The 18,432-nt window shown below is 40.2% G+C and overlaps 3 long non-coding RNA genes across 4 annotated transcripts; 2 read left to right on the top strand and 1 right to left on the bottom strand.

Annotated features, from left to right (window-relative positions):
• The first annotated feature begins 222 nt into the window (after positions 1-222).
• On the top strand, positions 223-3,641 carry LOC147155391 (uncharacterized). Of its 2 annotated transcripts, XR_015092315.1 has the most exons (4): positions 223-298; positions 1,838-2,013; positions 2,326-3,139; positions 3,527-3,641. It is a non-coding gene; the product is annotated as an uncharacterized LOC147155391 (long non-coding RNA). The 2 variants fall into 2 exon arrangements; XR_015092314.1 differs by having other exon boundaries at positions 2,326-3,641.
• A 2,533-nt stretch (positions 3,642-6,174) lies between these two features.
• LOC147155390 (uncharacterized) lies at positions 6,175-7,667 on the top strand. Its single transcript, XR_015092351.1, has 2 exons — positions 6,175-6,894; positions 7,261-7,667. It is a non-coding gene; the product is annotated as an uncharacterized LOC147155390 (long non-coding RNA).
• An 8,650-nt stretch (positions 7,668-16,317) lies between these two features.
• LOC147155389 (uncharacterized) lies at positions 16,318-17,991 on the bottom strand. The gene is made up of 3 exons (XR_015092312.1): positions 17,604-17,991; positions 17,483-17,526; positions 16,318-17,397 (listed from the first exon to the last, which is right to left on the bottom strand). It is a non-coding gene; the product is annotated as an uncharacterized LOC147155389 (long non-coding RNA).
• Positions 17,992-18,432: the final 441 nt, after the last annotated feature.

Raw genomic sequence — 18,432 nt, 5'->3', positions numbered from 1 at the left:
ATTCCATATTTTCCATAGACGAAGGATGATTGTGAAGACGAAACGGTCCCGACAGCAGAACATGATTTAGAAGTAATTAGTGAGGTAAGCAATCCGTGTATTTGTGTAACAGTAGTGTGTTTATTCAAATGTCATGATCTGCTATACTTTGTTCTATATTGTATTCAACAGTTATGTTACTTCTACTTTATGAAACCATGTCTCTATATGCTTGGTACTTTTAGGACTCCTGTCCAATTTGTGGAAATATATTTCCTGCGGAAATTGTTGCACACCATGCAAGTTCATGTGGTGACAGGTATGACAGACGTAAATTTAGAGATATCAAAACTGCATGAGAATATGCACAAAATACTACAATTAATTTATTACTTATAATGGTGCTTGAAATGTAAAGCGTAAATTTCCCCTTAGGGGTAGAGTTCGCCAGTCGGCGAGCTGGCGGACTCAGTACCAGGGGTTAACTTTCACAAAGAACGCTGGGGTGACGACCGGGGCCTTCCCCCGCTGGGCCTGGGGTTCGGGGGTGTCGGCCGCCCTCCGGTGCCCCCATCTCCTCCTTCTGCCCCCGGTGTTCCGTCCCTCCACACGGCAGGGGGTGGGGTGGGCGCGGCTGCCCTCTCCGCTCCGCTGTCCGGCCCCTCTTCGGCGCCGGTGCCTGGGTGCGGGTGGTCCCCGGGGGCTGGGGGTCGGGGGTTGGGGGGCTGCCGGTTGGTCGGGGTGGGGTCGGGGGGGGGGGCTTTGTTGGGGGGGGGCGGTGGTGGGGGTTGCGGGGTGTGGGGGTGGTGGGGTGTCTGGGGGATTGGGGACCTGGGGGCGGCTGGGGCTGGGTTGGGGTGGGTGGCGGGGTGGATGGGGGGGCGGGGGTTCGTGGGGGGTGCGGGGGTTGGGGGCCGGTGGGGTGCCTGGCGGGCCTGCAGTGCCCCGTTCTGCTGCGTTGGGTCGGGGGCGCGGGCCGTGTTGGGGCGGGGGGTGCTCCTGCTCCTGGGATTGCTCTTCGGCCGGTGGTCCTGGCGGGGCCCGGGGGTCGTCCTTTGGCGCTGCCGCGGCCTGGGGGGCCCTGAGGTGTTGCGCTTGCTCTGTTCCGGCAGGGGTCAACGGCTCCCCTCTTTGGTGGAGATTTTCAAGCATGCCAGATCCACCACACCAGCATCTACCGAAACTCAGACACAATCTGTTTCCTCCTCAGGTCATTGAATCGGTGGAGGCTGGTGTCTGTGGATCTCACTCGGCTTCGTCTGTCCTTCCTTCCTTTTCTCGGTCTCTCCTTCGGTCTCTTGAGGCCTCCCTGATTTTATGTTTTTTGGATTTGTTGGGGTCTGGATGTTTCTTGGGTTGGGGAGGAGTTCTGGTGGGTGGTGCCTGGTCGGTGCTGGATTTCACCTTCCTTGGTTTTCTTTGGTCCCCTCGGGTCTCCTGACGGCGGTGTTCGGTTTAGGTGAACGGTATGAGATTTTTTCTAATAGGTTTTTTTGGTGAGCTAACAAATACACGCACGCACGCACATACACATACTCACCCACACACACACACAAACAAAATAAAAAAATAAAAATAAATAAAAATAAATAAAGAGCAATGATGATGACATTTCCGAATGAACAATACTGAGCTCTTTAAGAAAAAAATAAAAAATATATAAATAAAGCGTAAATTTCTTCATGTAAATCGTCAGGTACATTTTCAAGATATAAAATTGTACATAATTTGACACATGACCACTGTGTATGAGTTTTCTTTTTTGGATGATGCAAGTGTGATAATCAAACTGTATAAAATGTTTGTTTTTTTTCTTAATATGTGTGCTAAAACGTGTGTTCATTCAATCTTTTTCAAGATTTCCATGTGGTAGCTCCACTTCTGCACAATCATATATGCCGAGTGACCACATGACTCAAAGCAGCACTGGTGCATCAGTTATCTGCTCATCACCTGATATAACGACATCAACAGCGACCCTCTCAACAGACAATACCCTTTTACAGTCCAGACCTGATGAAATGGATGAGATGCGTTAGTATTTGTCTAAAAAAATTTATGAATAAATAATGACATGTTTGGTGAAAGTTAAGAAAAACAATCACATTGAAAGATGTTAAAATGCCAATATTCATTACAGTGCTGTAATTTTTTTTCCATCTCACCAAAAATCGAATTACAATTATTGAGTTTGTCATAGACTTGCATATGTCTTTGTTTATTCTACAAATTGGTTATAGGCACAATTTGTAGAGTAGTGAATGTTGTGCAATTCATTACTTTTTAAATTACAACTTCAATTATAATAAACAGTTGTTTTCTTCTATTTTTTGTGTGTTACTACAGCATGGCAAAACGTAGTGGATCCGGAATTAGCAGCTGACCAGTACAGAAGGCAGTGTCTGCAAACCAATGAAGATAAGCCATACCTAAAAATAATAATAGACATTGGAGAAGACGTAATGGACCAGGAAGCCAGAATCCTCACTTTTTACAAGACTCCCAATATAGATTGGGCCAAACCATTTCAAGCTAAACTAAAAGGTGCTGTAAACAAACCTCAATTCAAACATGTTGTTTTTGAGTATTGTATTCGTAACATGTTTTGCTTTTTATATATTTGTAGGGGTGCAGATAAGTAGCATGTTAGTGCGCATGAGCACCAAAATTACAATAATGTAGTAATGTACTTGTTAAACTTATTTTTTTTTCTTTTCTTTTTTAAGTTCACACTTAAAGCTTTCTATGAACAACCGCTAAGACAGCTAGCTTGAGTAGCCTATTTCCCTGGAAACTGATGCATTTGCATGGAGATGTGGCTGAAGGCGTCGTACAAGTGCTGCCAGAAGGACAGTTATCTTCGCATCACTGTACTGTGGCTACGGCAGTCATTCAAAATACGTAATGACACGAAAGTGGTCCATGTTGCATGTTGCATGAATATTTTTATTGTGGGAGTACAATGCTGTAACAACAGCAATCCCACATGAACATATGAAAACATGAAAAATACAAATTTGAAGGCCAGAAAACCCATGACCTGAAAGATGGATGTGATTGCTTGTGTTTTTAGGAGATGTGGCCATTGGAGAAGGGGTTAACAGACACTTCTTCAGTATGATAATGCACAAGTTACAACATGGTTTCAAACTTGATTGCGGTAGGTCTTAAAGAATCCTAAAGACACTGGCCCAACTCCACTAAAGTTTGTTTGTTTAAGTTGCAAGGCAAAATAGAACATAAATGTTAGATAATTGACTCATGATCTTATGAAGGAATTACGTGCACCATCCTGGCAGACAGCTTTAGTTATGGTCAGTGATTATATTGCAAATTATTGTAAATTAATCATTCAGCAAATACAAGTTATCATTCAGCTATACTATGAATAACTAACAACAGACAGCATAGCCATAACACATGACAAATCTGTCAATCTAAAGATTAATACACAATCATAGGCAGGAAATTGCAATCATGTGGTTATTATAACCGTATTGAACATAAAATGGCAAACCCCATTAACATTTTTTTTAATTTTTTATAGGAACCGCATGCGGCACTGTGCTGTTTGAAGGCCAACCAGATCATTTAATTCCTGCCACTTCCCAAGTATTTGCACAGAATGACCTGTTTGTCATGGCAGGAAGAATGATTGGGCATTATTTCCTTCATGGGGGCCCTTGTCTGTTAGGTATTAGCCCAGCAGTAATTCATGTGTTGCTTGGTAAATCACCACAGACAGCGACAATCATGTTAGATGATGTGGCAGACATGGACATCAGGGAGACCATACGCCCGGTAAGTACGGTAAAGTGCAAGGTGTTATCCATTGGAAAACATTGTCATTCAATGAAAAAATATGGACTATACTTTTACTTTTTAAATGTAATTTATTGGAAATAAATGTGCGGTATTTTCTTTTTAAAGCTGTTTGAGAATCAAGAATCTGCTGGAAAGGAAGAAACAAGTGAAAAAAGAGGACTCAATGAGTGTCAGACAACGGCTGTTAATGACCTGGCATTGGCATGGGACATGCCTATATTAACGGCTAGTAACAGCACCTGGCTCCTTCACAATCTACTTCAGCATGCAGTAAGTGTGGCTGACTAGCGTTATATCCATCAAAAGTTGTCCTACTTAAGTGTCTCCTATCTAACAGTATATCATGCTTTGATAAATGTACATTTTACACATTACCTCTGTATATGTAACTGGATAGCCGATAGGCCAATTCCATATTATTACTCTCAAGAAATGTTTCTCGGCATACAATCCTATAGGAGGATCTTTGATGAAAAATGTTTGCGCATGCGCGGTTGGTTGTGTGACAGAAAATGATAGCGGGCTCAGTCGCGCTGTATAGATGAGACGTCAAACAATATCGCCCATTTCAAGGCGAGGAACAAGTCAGGGTGGCTGTTGATCATGCTTTGGAACACCTGAATAAGACTGAAAAAGAAATATGACTTAGTGTTTTTTTATAGCTACTGCACAAACTCGATTTCTTCGTTTTTTAAATCCTCTCCAAATAACAAATCTATAGGCTCAAGTAATTACCGGTAATAAAGTGAGCCTCACAAACCCTGTCAGCATCAACTGGAAACCAGGCTTTGAGCATCAAATTATACCCTCCTGATATCTCGCAGCCATCACAATATGTCACAATGAACATTATGTCACACACGATCCTCGAATATATTTACCGTATTGAAATTGGAGAACATTTGATTTACGATGTTTATAAATTTATTAAACATAAACAAGAGGACTTCAGACATTTTACAACTTGCCTTAAATACATGTATACATTATATGCTTAATGAGGGTTGTAGGAGGAAAATTGTACATTTTTTAATAAATTAATTATAACTAACTCAACAAAAGATGCCTCTGCCAAATCTAATATTGGGGTCTAAAGAACTGAGCGATAAAAGAAAAAAGGGGTCGTCAAAGCAGCACATACTGTCCAGTGTCCACTTGTTAAAAAAATTGTGACCACCTTGCCACACCTGCCTCCCGGCCCGACACTAAGAGCCTAGGAGCTGTATATGTCTAATCTGTATGTATACCTATAGTATATATAGTAGTCTTCTCTCAGGATGGGAGAGGTAAGATGGTCGCCCTGTGGCTTCAATGGCTTGCACGGTGTGTATGGGCGATCGGCTGTACAGCAATATATACAGACCAGTGTTTGAATGTGCACAGAGTAATAATTGAATTGAATTTACTGCATGTATATATTTACTTGGAGTCCCTTCATCCATACCTCACTCACCCCTGTGATACTTTAGGGTGCTCGGCCGAAACTCCCGCCAACTCAAACAGCTGAAGCAAGGACTAAAAGAAACCCTCATTATGCTGTTATTGGAGTCTCGACCCGATGCAGTGGCATCAGTTTTTACAACAGAAACAAAGTCTGAGTGCAGTGTGGAGGTATTCAATGAAGCATGTCTAGGATTCCAAAATGTCTGTAATTTTCAAAATAAATTTTTTTGCATGGGAATTAACTGGAATTTATGGGAATGCAAACGGAATTCATTAGGTCAAGATTGACCAGATAACTTAATTACACTTTTTTTTAAAGGTTGTGCGAGTTTGAGTGAGCCTGCTCATGGGCATGTTGGGGGGAAGGTTAGGGTTTTCTTTGTGCTGTACTATGGATGTTTTACTCACTCAACGCTTTTGAGTTGCAATGTAATGTATGAAAGGAGCTATATCAATTTTGATTTGATGTGACAGTCTGGCAAAACAAAAAAATATTTATTTTTTCATTAGGGTTAGTTCAAGGTTGCAAAGATGTTTGCCAGACCCACCACCCATCCATCCATTTATTACCGCTAATCCGGAGTCGGATTCACGGGGGCAGCAGCTTTAGGAGGGAAGCCCAGACCTCCTCAGCCACTTGAACCAGTTCCTCCGGCTGGATCCCAAGGCGTTCCCAGGCCAGCCCAGAGACATAGTCTCTCCAGCATGTCCTGGGTCGTCCCCGGGGTCTGCCGCCGGTGGGACATGCCCGGAACACCTCTCCAGGAAGGCGTCCAGGAGGCTTCCGAACCAGATACCCGAGCCCCCTTAACTGGCTCCTTTCCACGCGGAGGAACAGCGGCTCGACCCTGAGTCCCTCCCGGATGACTGAGCTTCTCACCAAATCTCTTAAGGGAAAGCCCGGACACCCAACGGAAGAAACTCATTTCGGCCGCTGTGTGGCAGACACTCGCAAAGAAATTTCAACATGTTCATTATTCCTTTGCGATTTACATAGAATGTTTGGTGCCGTAAATATACTTTGCAAGTGTCTTGAGAACATCTTTGCAACCTTAGAATAAATAATAATTAAAAACTGACAACAAAGAAAAACTCGCTACATGCACAGTCCCTTGCATGCAAACCTTTGACGCACAGTTAGATACAACCTTTAAGCCCATATCCAAATGAGAGGGAGAGTGTTTGCTTAGGGTTAGGGTTATATTATTGAATATTCGTCATCATATGTTCAGTTATGCAAACATTTTTAATGTTTTTTCCTTGTTCCAAGGAAATTTTGATTTGGAATCATTTTCAGTGAACAATTCCAACCTTGAACAAAGTCTGACGAGAAATCAACAATCACATGTTCTCCTCAGCAGGATACACATTTCATTGTTAGGCTGTTGAGACCACAACATCAGCCTTCACACAATTAACACCCCATGTGTGGATTGACCATATGTATAAATTAGAGAGAAAATTGTAAAATAGAATGAATTGGTTCAATGCCAACTATGGTGCCATAATGATTGTCTCATTTGCTGTCCTAGGTTGTTTTGGACCTAATCAAATGGCCTGAGGAATCTGGGTTGGACGATGAAGATGGTTACTCCGTTGACTGTAGATGTAGAATAATGGGGTACTTGCGTCAGTTTGTGAGGACAGGTAAATTACATGTTGATATTTGTGCACATTTTGTAATGCATAAATGCAGATTTTCAAATGTGGTTGAAAATCAAGGTTTTTTTAACCATTTTTTCTTGTTTATGAACACAAGTTGTATTATGAGTATTAAGCATAAGCATACACATATTGCTACAAGGCAGAATTTTAATTTATAGATACATCTGTGATTTGATTTTCTTAAATGATCATCCTCTAGCAGGGATCACTTTTTTTCCCAGATGTTGCAGAACCTGTTTTTTTCTCAAAAAAATACATAAATTAAATTATAAAAACAGTAATCTAATTGATTATTGTTACTTAATAGCATGCACAGCTTAATTCCACTTTTTTTCTCCTTTTTTTTAGGGTCTCAAGAGAATCTTAAAAGACTCCTGAAGTTCTGGGTGGGATGGGAGATACCCATGCCAGATATGAAAGTGGAGGTGGTGAGAGCGGAACATCCCACGTCTTCTACATGCTTCCAAAACTTAAAGTTACCTGGCCACTACAGCCATTACACAGAATTCAGTGACCATTTAAAGAACTGCATCGCCACAACTGATACTGGTTTTGGTTTGGTATAGATCAAAATCTTTATTTCATTACTTTAAATAATGTAGTTCTGATGTTTTGCTAGATAGGTTCTTATTACAGTTCATTGTCAATTTGTACGAAAAGACAATTCAAATAACTATCAGCGTTTTAGTGTAGTTTGCAGCACAATCAATGAACCAAATTGTTATGTCAGTGTCAATAAAGAGTCTGCTTGCTGATTGAATAGTTTCTTTTTAAATATACATTTACTGTAAATGAATGTGCTCCACTTTTAACAGGTTGTTTTCTTAAAGTGTAAGCAATTAAAAAAAAATAATAATAATAATACAAACTTTATATAGCACTTTAGTGCAGGCAGTTTTAAACAAATAACAGCCCAGAAGCGCTTGGCTAGACCCTACACATAGTTTATACTGTGCATGTAGTTCACTGCAGCCAAATAATGGTCTACTCCCATGCGTGTAGAAGGTCCTGCTGGATCCACAGCAGCATGGAGTCCAGCCAGTTCTTGAGGTGTCAAAGGGCAGTCAGTTTCAGGCACATAGACACAAGAGTCGGTGTTGCTGGACACAAGGCCACTACTCTCCCAGTTTATCAGGGGGATGTTCAAATCCTGTAGTTGATATGAAAAACAATTCATTGTCTACTGTTTAAAGTAAGTTTTGCTTACCAATTTTTTAAAAGTACTTACAACATCATTAGACTCTTGTACATTATAGTGCAGTCCCATGTGCCACAGTTGGTTCGGGGTACGATTTCCCTCGACTGTCCCAGCCATCTTTAAAAACATCAAGCTGGGCTTGTAGGCGAGGAATGAAGACATAATGGCAGCAGAAAAGGTGAACACTGCTGGACAGGTCCAGGAGATCATCTTCCTCCATTTGGTGCAACGCAGCATAGTAGAGGCAAGTGACTGCTGTGTAGACATCTCGCCAAAGACGTTCAATTCTGTAATGTCAATGTAATTGTGCCCCCCCCCTTTTTTTTTTTAATTAAAGAAGACATTTTAAACCATGTAAAAAAGTGAATCATATTTGGACAAACAAGCAACTGGGTGCAACAATTAATCAACTACTTGGCTATCCAATTAATTATTTAATCATTTTTGAGAGCATGTTTGAATTGTTCTAAATCCTTTTAAATTTAAGCATTTCAATGGCAAATGTTTTTTTTCTATTATCAACAAAAAAAGTAGTTTAAAATGATAAATGCAGTTTCATAAATGAAACAAACATTCCATTAATTTCAAGTAATGAGAAAGTAAGGGTGATTAAAAAAAAGAACATAGCAGAATTCTTTACCTTTATTTTGTACATTATTACTATTTGTATGTGTTGGAATGTCACCTTTGAAAATTAGATGTTGCATCTCAAGGGGATATCCTATAAAGCTACAAATCAAATGAAAATTTAAAATCATGCGATATTGCAAAAATGAAAAACTGTAGCTTGGACTTGTGTCGTAAATAGCTTCAAGTTTTTAGGTTTTACAAGTGTTAGTGTTTACCACTGGCAGTAAAGACAACCGTAAGTTGCCAATGTTGATTGCAACTGTTACTTGGTCTTTCATGTAATTGATATTTGATGGAAGTGGTGGAACATAAACTTTGTCTTTAACATACCACCACAAGAAGAAAAAAATAAAATCACACACACAGAGGTTCTGCCAGGCCAATTACAGCCATCGACTGCTAAGTGAAGTTTTCATTCAGTTCATTCTTTTCTCTTTTTCAAATAGGCTAGATGTTGCCCGTGCTGGTGGTGGCCACATTAACCACTTCAAAAACAAGAATAATTTGAATGTATTTACATGTGTCTAACCGGAAGTTTTCTGTGTTGTTGTTATTATTATTTTTTAATATTGCATAGATTTTGGCGTATTCTTTTTTTCTTTCTTTTTTTACTCACCCTGTAAACTTACAAGGTTATGAATGTGGTAGTTCCATAAAAATGAAGTGTCTTCTAAAGTACCTCTGATTATGCACACTTTTCCCTGCAATGAAGCTGTTTTTGCCAACTCCTCTTGTGGAGAACATCAGCTGGGCTACATCCACATTTTCCACCCCATGGTCACCACGAACCCTTAAGAAAATGTAACAAACATGAGAACTCCTATTAATTATGCATTACACTTCACTGAAACAAAAACCTTAAAACAAGTCAATGGTTAGAACAGGTAGATTTACACTATTAAGGGTAGGATAGGCTAGGTGATGATGTCTGACTATTCTTTGAGGTAAGCCATACTTCTCAACAGCTTCATTGAAGAAGGCAAGGGTTGTGGAGGCTCTGTTATTATTTGCAACAGCAAGATACATTATCTATGTGAGAAGAATGGAATTGTCCCATTGTGACTTCAAACAACTGTACTTTTTATTTTCAAATGATCAAAGTACGTTAACAATAACAATATCAATTTTAAGTGTCAATTTCAAAGCTCTTAACAAATACAATTTCAATAACCTTTAACAGTCATGTAGTAGTTAAAACAGGATTATATTTAAAAAGGTAAAATGCAACAATAATACTCAATGCAATTGGTGTAATGGCACTTGAGAATATCTCATTCTCTACCTTGCATCTGTTTTAAGAGATTCCATAAGAAATGAGTCTTTATAAAATGTCAAAAAAGAAAACATGTAATCTAATTCTCAGACAAAGAGTGCCAGCGAAGTCTTAGCATAAAGTCACAGGTAACATGATGGAGTTTTGATTTGTTACTGTAAGTGCAATTAAAGCTTTTCAACTAAAATGACTGTAAGTAAGAGTATTACAGTACTATTATGTTACCATTGAAGAATACAAATGCAAAGGTGCTCCCAAAGAAAATGAAACCGATTTCTGAGGTAGCCATCCTAAACTAGTACTACAATCTGAAGGTCTTCAAAAACAAAAAACAACTAATCACAATTGAAATGCCTGATTCAATGACAAAAAGTTTAGACGTTTAAAGGGAATATCCAATTATTTATACCTTCCTTGAGAAACCATCGATTCCTCCAAATATCACCATATTGTACCTTCAATGACATTTGAGATAAAGAAAAACATTAGGTATTATCACTTTTTTGCACATAGTTAAGTCATGTACAGGTAATATGTTTTGATTTGAAAAACATAACCAACCTTATAAGTTTGTGGTTTGTGTCTATATGCATCAGCGATCTTGGGCCTGGGACAGAGTATGTTCTGCGAACAACACACCTCAATGCTGACATTCTCAGCACAATTCCTGCTGTGTCAACCCTATGCATCGATGCACGAATCCTCTGCCACTGTACACGATGCCCCTGTGCCCGCAACAATCCCATCATTAATCTGTACCCAGCATGTGGGTTGCAGTGGTGTGTTTGTGACACCAGGTTGTCAAGCTCATCATTAGTCAGTTGACCGTACAAGGCCCTAACAGACATAGCCCAGCTGTTCATGTTTCTCTGCAGCGTCCACCGAGAAACTCCTAAAAGTCTGGCAATGTACGCTGCAGATAGCCCTATGCTGAGGAGCTCCGAAACATATTCCCTACATATTAAAATTTTTGGACAACCAGGTTTTGTTCTCCCCACAGGAACCGTTACATGAAGCTCCATTTCATCTTGGGCAGAGAGTAGACCATGCACATCAGTAAGGGCTTCATACACTTGCTGAGGGATCTGAATTTGGTTAGCTAGTGCACTCAGTAAAACCATGTCCTGTGAAATGATAAATTGTAGATAGTCCAGGTCCAGAGGGGCACGCCCAAGGGCAGCTGATAGTCTGTTATGGAGTCGGGCCAGTAAAAGATTCAGCAGCAGTTCCTAGAGAGAAATATAGGGTGTCCATAACATGTTTACAATTTTTAAAACAATATATTACAAAGGCAGTTGTTGAGATGTCTTAAACAGATTTGTTTTATTTTAACCAGTGTTTGTTAATTAAAGTATTCATTCATATTGAATTTATTTGTTTCAGATACTGTGTTGATGGATGGTAAACCTGCAGCAAACATGGCAACAAATCGAGTACCGTTTTCATGTGCTTGGTGTAAATGATGATGCCCATATAGAGGTCTATTAAATTAAGTTTAAAAAAAAACTCACACAAATGAAGGTACTTAAAATATCTCAAAATTGTTATAATTGTAAAGAGACTTTTGGGACACTCTGTATAGGTCGTGTGTAATGTGCATTATTATTGATTACATTATTATGCAAACAGGAAGAAATAATAACAAAAAACACACCATTAATGTCAAGACAGTAGCGATATTCCGCTCACCTGCTGCTGCAGCGAAGAGCTGTTGCTCTGATCGGTCATTTTTCTAGAAGGCAAAACAAGATAAAGAACACTATGGAGTCAAATGTGTACATACATAACATCGATTGGGTGCATCTTCCCTCCAGTACCTGTCAATGGCGCATATGTGAGCTACATGAATTCGTTTGTTAGCCAGCTAACTAATACAAGAAATAACAATTTTAACCAACACAGGGGAGCAGCGCACTGCACCATTCTTGGCATATAATGAAGTAGTTTAGTTGTTCATTGTTGTCATATAGCCACAATATTCCAAAGCATGAGATGCAATTAAGTCCGTGGCGCCAGAAATGACGATAATGACTAGACTGCTTTAGCATGAAATCAAATGCCAGCTAGCTAGAAAGCTAAATATGTGATGCTAATCATAAAAACAGGTTGGATGACCATCGTCAATATTTGAAAGAATGATGAAGTAACATAATACTTACCTTGTAATAGCAAAAACCAAAAGAGACTGAAGTATTCTTAATATGTATGTTGGTTGGCGACGATGTGTCCTGCTTGTATCCTTCCGCGAGTCCCGCCACCGTCGTTCGCTAAACCAATGAGGTTGCGCTCCAATCCGCTCAAATCCTTCTCACTTGATTGGTCAAGACAACCCTTCATTACACCAGAGCCCGCCCCTTCTTTACGAGTACAAATCACGGCGCTCTACAAGTACAAATTAGTTTTGCTCCATTTGTAGCGCGACAAATGGGGCAAAACTCACGTCACTGAACAGCAGCAGAAAGCCCACTTGTGACTCCTAGTGGCGACTTCTTTGACTACAAGTTGTCATTTCTACAGGTACAAATCACAACTTTTACAGATACAAATTTATAGTTTTTGTACAGGTACAAAAAAAATTTGTACAGATACAAATCATGACTTTTACAGGTACAAATTTGTTTTTACAGATACAAATTTGTTTTACACATACACATTTTTTTTTTTTACAGGTACAAATTTCTTTTACAGACACAATTTTTTTTTTACAGGCACACATTTTTTTTACAGATACAAATCACAAATTTAGACTTTTTTCTACAGGTACAAATTTTTTGCACAAGTTAGTTTTGCACCATATTTACCTCCATATTTGAACGTTGTGTTATCCGGCTGCTGTATTAACAAGATAGGTAAAGTTAAGTGCTAGACATGGTAGCCTACATGCTAACTACACCTGCTAGCGCTAGCTAGAGCTAGCAGATCTCACTTTAAGGTTTTAATGTGCAGTAAAAGAAAACAAAAACAAAGAAAAGTTTGAGTAGGCTCTAAATCTCAATTGTGTATATCCCTCGTTGCTACAATATACAGTAAGGCTTTTGTCTATTCTGTCGTCGTTGTGGTGGTGGTGGGGGAGGGGGCGTCGGTTGTTGAGTTGCGTGTCCTGCTCAACTGTGTAGTGGACTAGAGCTAGCAGATGTTACATTAAGGTTTTAATGTGCAGTAAAAAAAATATATATATACATATGTTTGAGTATGCTGTAAATCTCAATTGTGTATATCCATCGTTGCTACAATACACAGTAAGGCTTTTGTCTCGTCTGTCGTCGTCGTGGTGGGGGTGGGGGAGGGGGGCGTCGGTTGTTGAGTGGCGTGTCCTGCTCGATCGTGTAGCGGAGCGGCGCCGATGAGGGATTTTGGAAGTATTTTACACTGTTAAATGACCTTCATTGATTGACTACAGCACACATTTGTAAATTGTTAAAGCTGCCTTTATTTTCCCCCTTGAAAGATTACCATTGGTTTCTGTAGTGATCGTTTTTTTCACGGCCATCCAGAATACCCATCCATTTTGCCAAACCGTTTCACCTCATGGAAATTAATGTAAAAGAAAAAAAAAGTAACAATGTTATTACAATACCGTTTTCTTTGTTAATAAGTAAACAAGGAAGTCTATAGTGGATCCATTTTTTTCTATTGTTGATGTCACGATCTGTCACGGTTGAAGTTGGCTGTCACGAAACGGAGTGGAGGACCCAAATGCAGGAGAGCCACGGCAGTGATGCTGATAACTTTAGTTTTAATCAAAAACAAGGAAACACAAAATCACGCCCGAGGGCGGCTAGAACAGCGAGTAGTGTGGGATACAGAGTAGCATCACGGAGTAATAACCCGACACTCCTTGCTGCTTCTGTCAGGCTTTTATCTTGACCTGACGAGCTAATGGGCAGCAGGTGTGTTTGGCTGGATCCGCCCTCCAGCTGTTTCCCCAGCAACTGCAAGTGAAAACAGAAACAGCTGACCCCAATCATGACAGTTGAGGATTTATTGAAGGCTCTGCTCACCCCATCCATTATTTATAATCAATGAACTATACAATGTGTGATGTTACTATACTTCAATTGATGACGGTTTCTTATTTTTATTACAATGACACCACTGCCTCATTAGACTCAATGTACATTTTTAATGTTGCATACACATCTGAGATTAACTACAAATTTTATCTTGAATCTTTTAGCGATCCGCTGAGCACTGTGCGAATTGGAAAGCTGCTGACCGTGATACTTGGATTTCAAACCTTCAGCACCGCCTTGGACTTCCACCTCATCTACCTGCTTCCATCTTGCCCTCAAACAACATAATACATATATAAGATCTACATCACAGAGTCTAGAACGCAAATACAGCTGAACTTGCACTCAACAGCACATTACAAACACTCTAATATCATTACTTTACTATTTTGTTGTGTTTGAATTGATTTCCTTTTTTTACTGCCAGTTTACTTTTGACTTTGTCTTGGGAAGTTTTTTTTATTTTCTTTTTGCTTACAGTAAAGGTAGCTGTAGCAGCATGCCGCGGAAGGGGAAGCGTTCCGAGGCAGCCAAGCGCCGATGGAAGAAGCTGGACCTTGCTGCTCCGGAACTGAGCCCAAACATCGCACCCCAGCAGGTACTTTGCCTCTATTCAATTCTGCACTTGGCGGTGGTGTATTCTGTGTTGAGTTATTTTGAGTCACACTGCTAGGTCCTCAATGTGCTGTATATTTTGTTTTCAGCCTCGGTCCCCACCCTCTGCCACCAGTGATGGGACCACGATGCAGTCTGCAGTGAACAAGGTACGAGTTTCACGCCATATTTTAGCAAGAGTTTATCATTTTTTTTATCACTATTACACTTTTTTTTAATATCCTAAACATTTGCAATGTGTATTTAGAAGGCCAGAGTCCGAACTTCAGCTCCAGCCAGTCGGCTCGCCACTGTGGACGCCCGCTCCCCACCGCATACCTCTACTGTGGCTGCCCACCAGGTATGTTCCACAGCAGGCAAAATGCAATTAACTTTGTTAATGTGCAATACACATTATTTCCGGCTACAAATATAGAGTCAAGCAGAAAAAAATGCTAAAATGCTTATGTAAAAAGCAGTCTGTGTATTCAAGACACTCAATAGTAATGTAAAAAAATCCTTTATTAAAAATGGACTACCAACATGTTTCAACACAAGATTGTCTTCACCAGGGCATAGTTTGACAAATATAGAGTGTATGACTGAGCGATATTTGTGCATCATCAGAAAAAAAAAGTTTGTTTCTATCTTATTCCGTTCTTTAGTAATCAACAATAGAAAATGGTTAGTTTCACCCAATTTCGCCTTTTTTGGACCAAAATACGGAGAAATCAAGCTTTTAGTGAAACGATATTATTTCATGCATTCTAGTGAATTTTACACTTCTTTTTGTCCATGAATGATGCCACAAACACCTAAATAGTGCTTTACTTCTATAAAACACTACCACCAAGAATGAAAAAGTGTTTTTTGATAGCAAAATAACAGTTTATTTACATTCAACATTCAACAGTGTAATACAACAAACATGTGCAACTGTGCAACTGTGCATGTGTGGTGTGTGTATGTGTTTCTATTTACAATTCTGTGGATGTTTCAACTACACAAGTTTTTTTTTGGTGTGGTATATAGTGTAACATTGCCCTGGGTGCAAGGGGACGCAGCAGGATTTGCACCACAGATTTGTTTCGCTGCGAATGCCCCTTTGAGTGCAGACCCTACACTTTCTTGCTGGCTTTTTTTTCCGGGGGGTAGCAGGTATGTATTGCAGTGTGTGTTTTGCCATGTTGCCATCAAGTCGACTTTCAGGATCGTTATACGGTGACCTGGTGTTCTGTCTGGCTTCCTCATGTCCTTCTGTTTGTATGTTTGTAGCAATGTCCTCCTCCTGGTCCTGTGGTAAGAGCCACCCTCTCACCACCTGCTGGATAAACTCCAAAAAATGCTGACATTTGCCAGGATGTTTAGCTTTGTACAGGATAAAGGCATTGAACAAACATATTTGAAACAGATAGGCAACAAATTTTTTGTGCCATTTCAATGTCTTCCTCGTGAATGGGTGATAAGAAATGTTTTGATCCATCTTATCCACGCCATTCATTGTGGAATTGTAGTCCAAAACACATACAGGTTTCGGGAAAGGCACTCTTTTTTTTTTTTAGTGCCTACACATCAACTGTCCGCATTTCATCTTTGTGAAAAGTAGTCACCATCCTCAACAAACGCTTGTCCTGCCATGCCACAACCAAAACATTTGTGTTGTGTCTCACCAATTCCCCCCCCACCCCAAGGCCAGTGTTTGTAAGAAAAGTGATCTCATTTGGTTCACCCCTATTTTTTCTCAGTGTTCCACAAACATTTGTACGTGCTGCCAGGAGACGTTCACACAACCCAATTGAATTATAAAAATTGTCCATAAAGAGCGTGTACCCATTTCCTGGCAGACGATCTAGCAAATTAAACACGGTATCCGGCAGAGAACAACTAGTACCAACATAAGGTTGCATATTAAAACAATATCCTGTTTGGGAGTCACACAGGATGTATGACTTAATTCCATATTTGATTGGTTTTTGGGGGTTGTAAACTTTAAACGATAGACGGCCCTGAAAATTCATCATTCCCTCATCAATACATACATTCCTACCGGGTTGGAACAGTTCTTTAAATTTATTTACAATATGGTTGAACACAGGACGGATTTTAAATAATTTGTCATCTGAACTATGTCTCTCATTATTGTTAAAATGTAGGTAACTCCAGATAAGCAGGAAGCGGTTTCGAGGCATCGCGCGACTAAAAAAATGGTGTGGTTTCAATTTCATCCTGAGTCCAATACATTTCTATACTGGGCTTTTTTATATACCCAGTAAGAAATTGGAGTGCAAAAAATGTTTTCAATTCTAATACAGACACTGGCTTCCAAGCACGACTCCTGCAGTGTGGCAGACTTTCAGTCTGCTTCTGCATGGATTGACGTGCATATAAATTTGTTTGATCAGCAATGTGCTGGAGAAGTTCGTTTGAGATGAATAGTTGCAGGAAGTCAGCTGGCAGGGTTGAATTTAGCTCTGCTGCGGCACCCCTTGGTCCTGGAGTTTCAGTAAACAGGAATGTGTTTGGCTGCCAGCCTGTTTCATGCCAGCCAGAACTTTTGGGATCTGCAAATATACATTTCAATATCATATAATATTTATTTTAGATCAGTGTGAAGCAATATATATATATGTTTACCTTTTTTCTTGGATCCACTGGTTGAAATTATAGAAGACATTTACCATCAAATATTTTACTCGTGCTGAGTTGGAGAATCATTTTTTTTTTACCTTTATTCTGCTCACTGTGAGACGCGTCACCTTGAGCCCGACGAGCTGCAGCTGAAAGAAATATATACAATTACAATCATATCGAAAGACCGTTTTCTTTTGTTGTTGCAGTGTATTGAAAACACGTTTTTTATACCTCTCTTTGTCGTGGAAACTGTAGGTTGTCGCTGTGAGCACGATCTATGAATTATACATTCACGTTACACGAGGTGCTAGCAGCGTGCAGGAAAAGTATCTCATAGCAAGTTTGCGCTTACCTTCACAGTCTTCTGCGGATGAAATGCTGTCCGAATCACTTTCTCGAAGATCCGACTGTACCCACTCCTCCGAAGAATAGCCATCCGACTCGGGGTACTCTTCGTCGTCCGAATCAACGTCCGCGTTTGCAGAAGTACTTGGACGTGCACCACGTTTTCCGGCGTTAGCATCGCTAACCGGCGTCGCTTTAAGACGTGGCCGAAGACGTCGCGTCAAAGCCGCAACTTCGGCATCAACCTCGTTGTCGCCATCATCATCATCGCCACCAACATTCAATTTAGCACTGGTTTCTTTTTGAAAATACCGATCAAGCGTGAGCTGCTTTCCACCGGTCGTCATTTTTGCTTTCTCTTCCTCCATGCTTTTTGCTTTCTCCATTATCCTCTCCACTCCACTCTAGCTCCGCCTCACCTTTTATACCGACGCCCACGGTGGGCGGCACACCCAAAGTGCAAGGAGAGTCATCGCTGCCATCTAGAGGCCAAAACAAGTCATTAAACTTACTTGATCTGCTTGATATTTTCAGCACAGCTGCCCAAGGCTTCCCTCCACCCGTTTCAAAAAAAACCAAAAAAACATAGGGGACGTCTTTTAACGTCCTCGGCGCCCATCCCTAGGTTTATGCTAAACGTTTTATAACGTTTATGGCGGTCAAAGAGTTAAAAGCAGTCTGTGTATTCAAGACACTCATTAGTAATGTAAAAAAAATCCTTTATTTAAAATGGACTACCAACATGTTTCAACACAAGATTGTCTTCACCAGGGCATAGTTTGACAAATATAGAGTGTATGACTGAGCGATATTTGTGCATTGCTTTATTCATGTCA

Source organism: Leptonotus elevatus, chromosome 22, assembly GCF_054856555.1.
Source record: "Leptonotus elevatus isolate MCC_2025b chromosome 22, RoL_Lele_1.0, whole genome shotgun sequence".
Classification (NCBI taxonomy): Eukaryota; Metazoa; Chordata; class Actinopteri; order Syngnathiformes; family Syngnathidae; genus Leptonotus; species Leptonotus elevatus.
The sequence above is the reverse complement of the archived record's forward strand: the minus strand, read 5'-3'. Positions and strand labels throughout refer to the sequence as shown.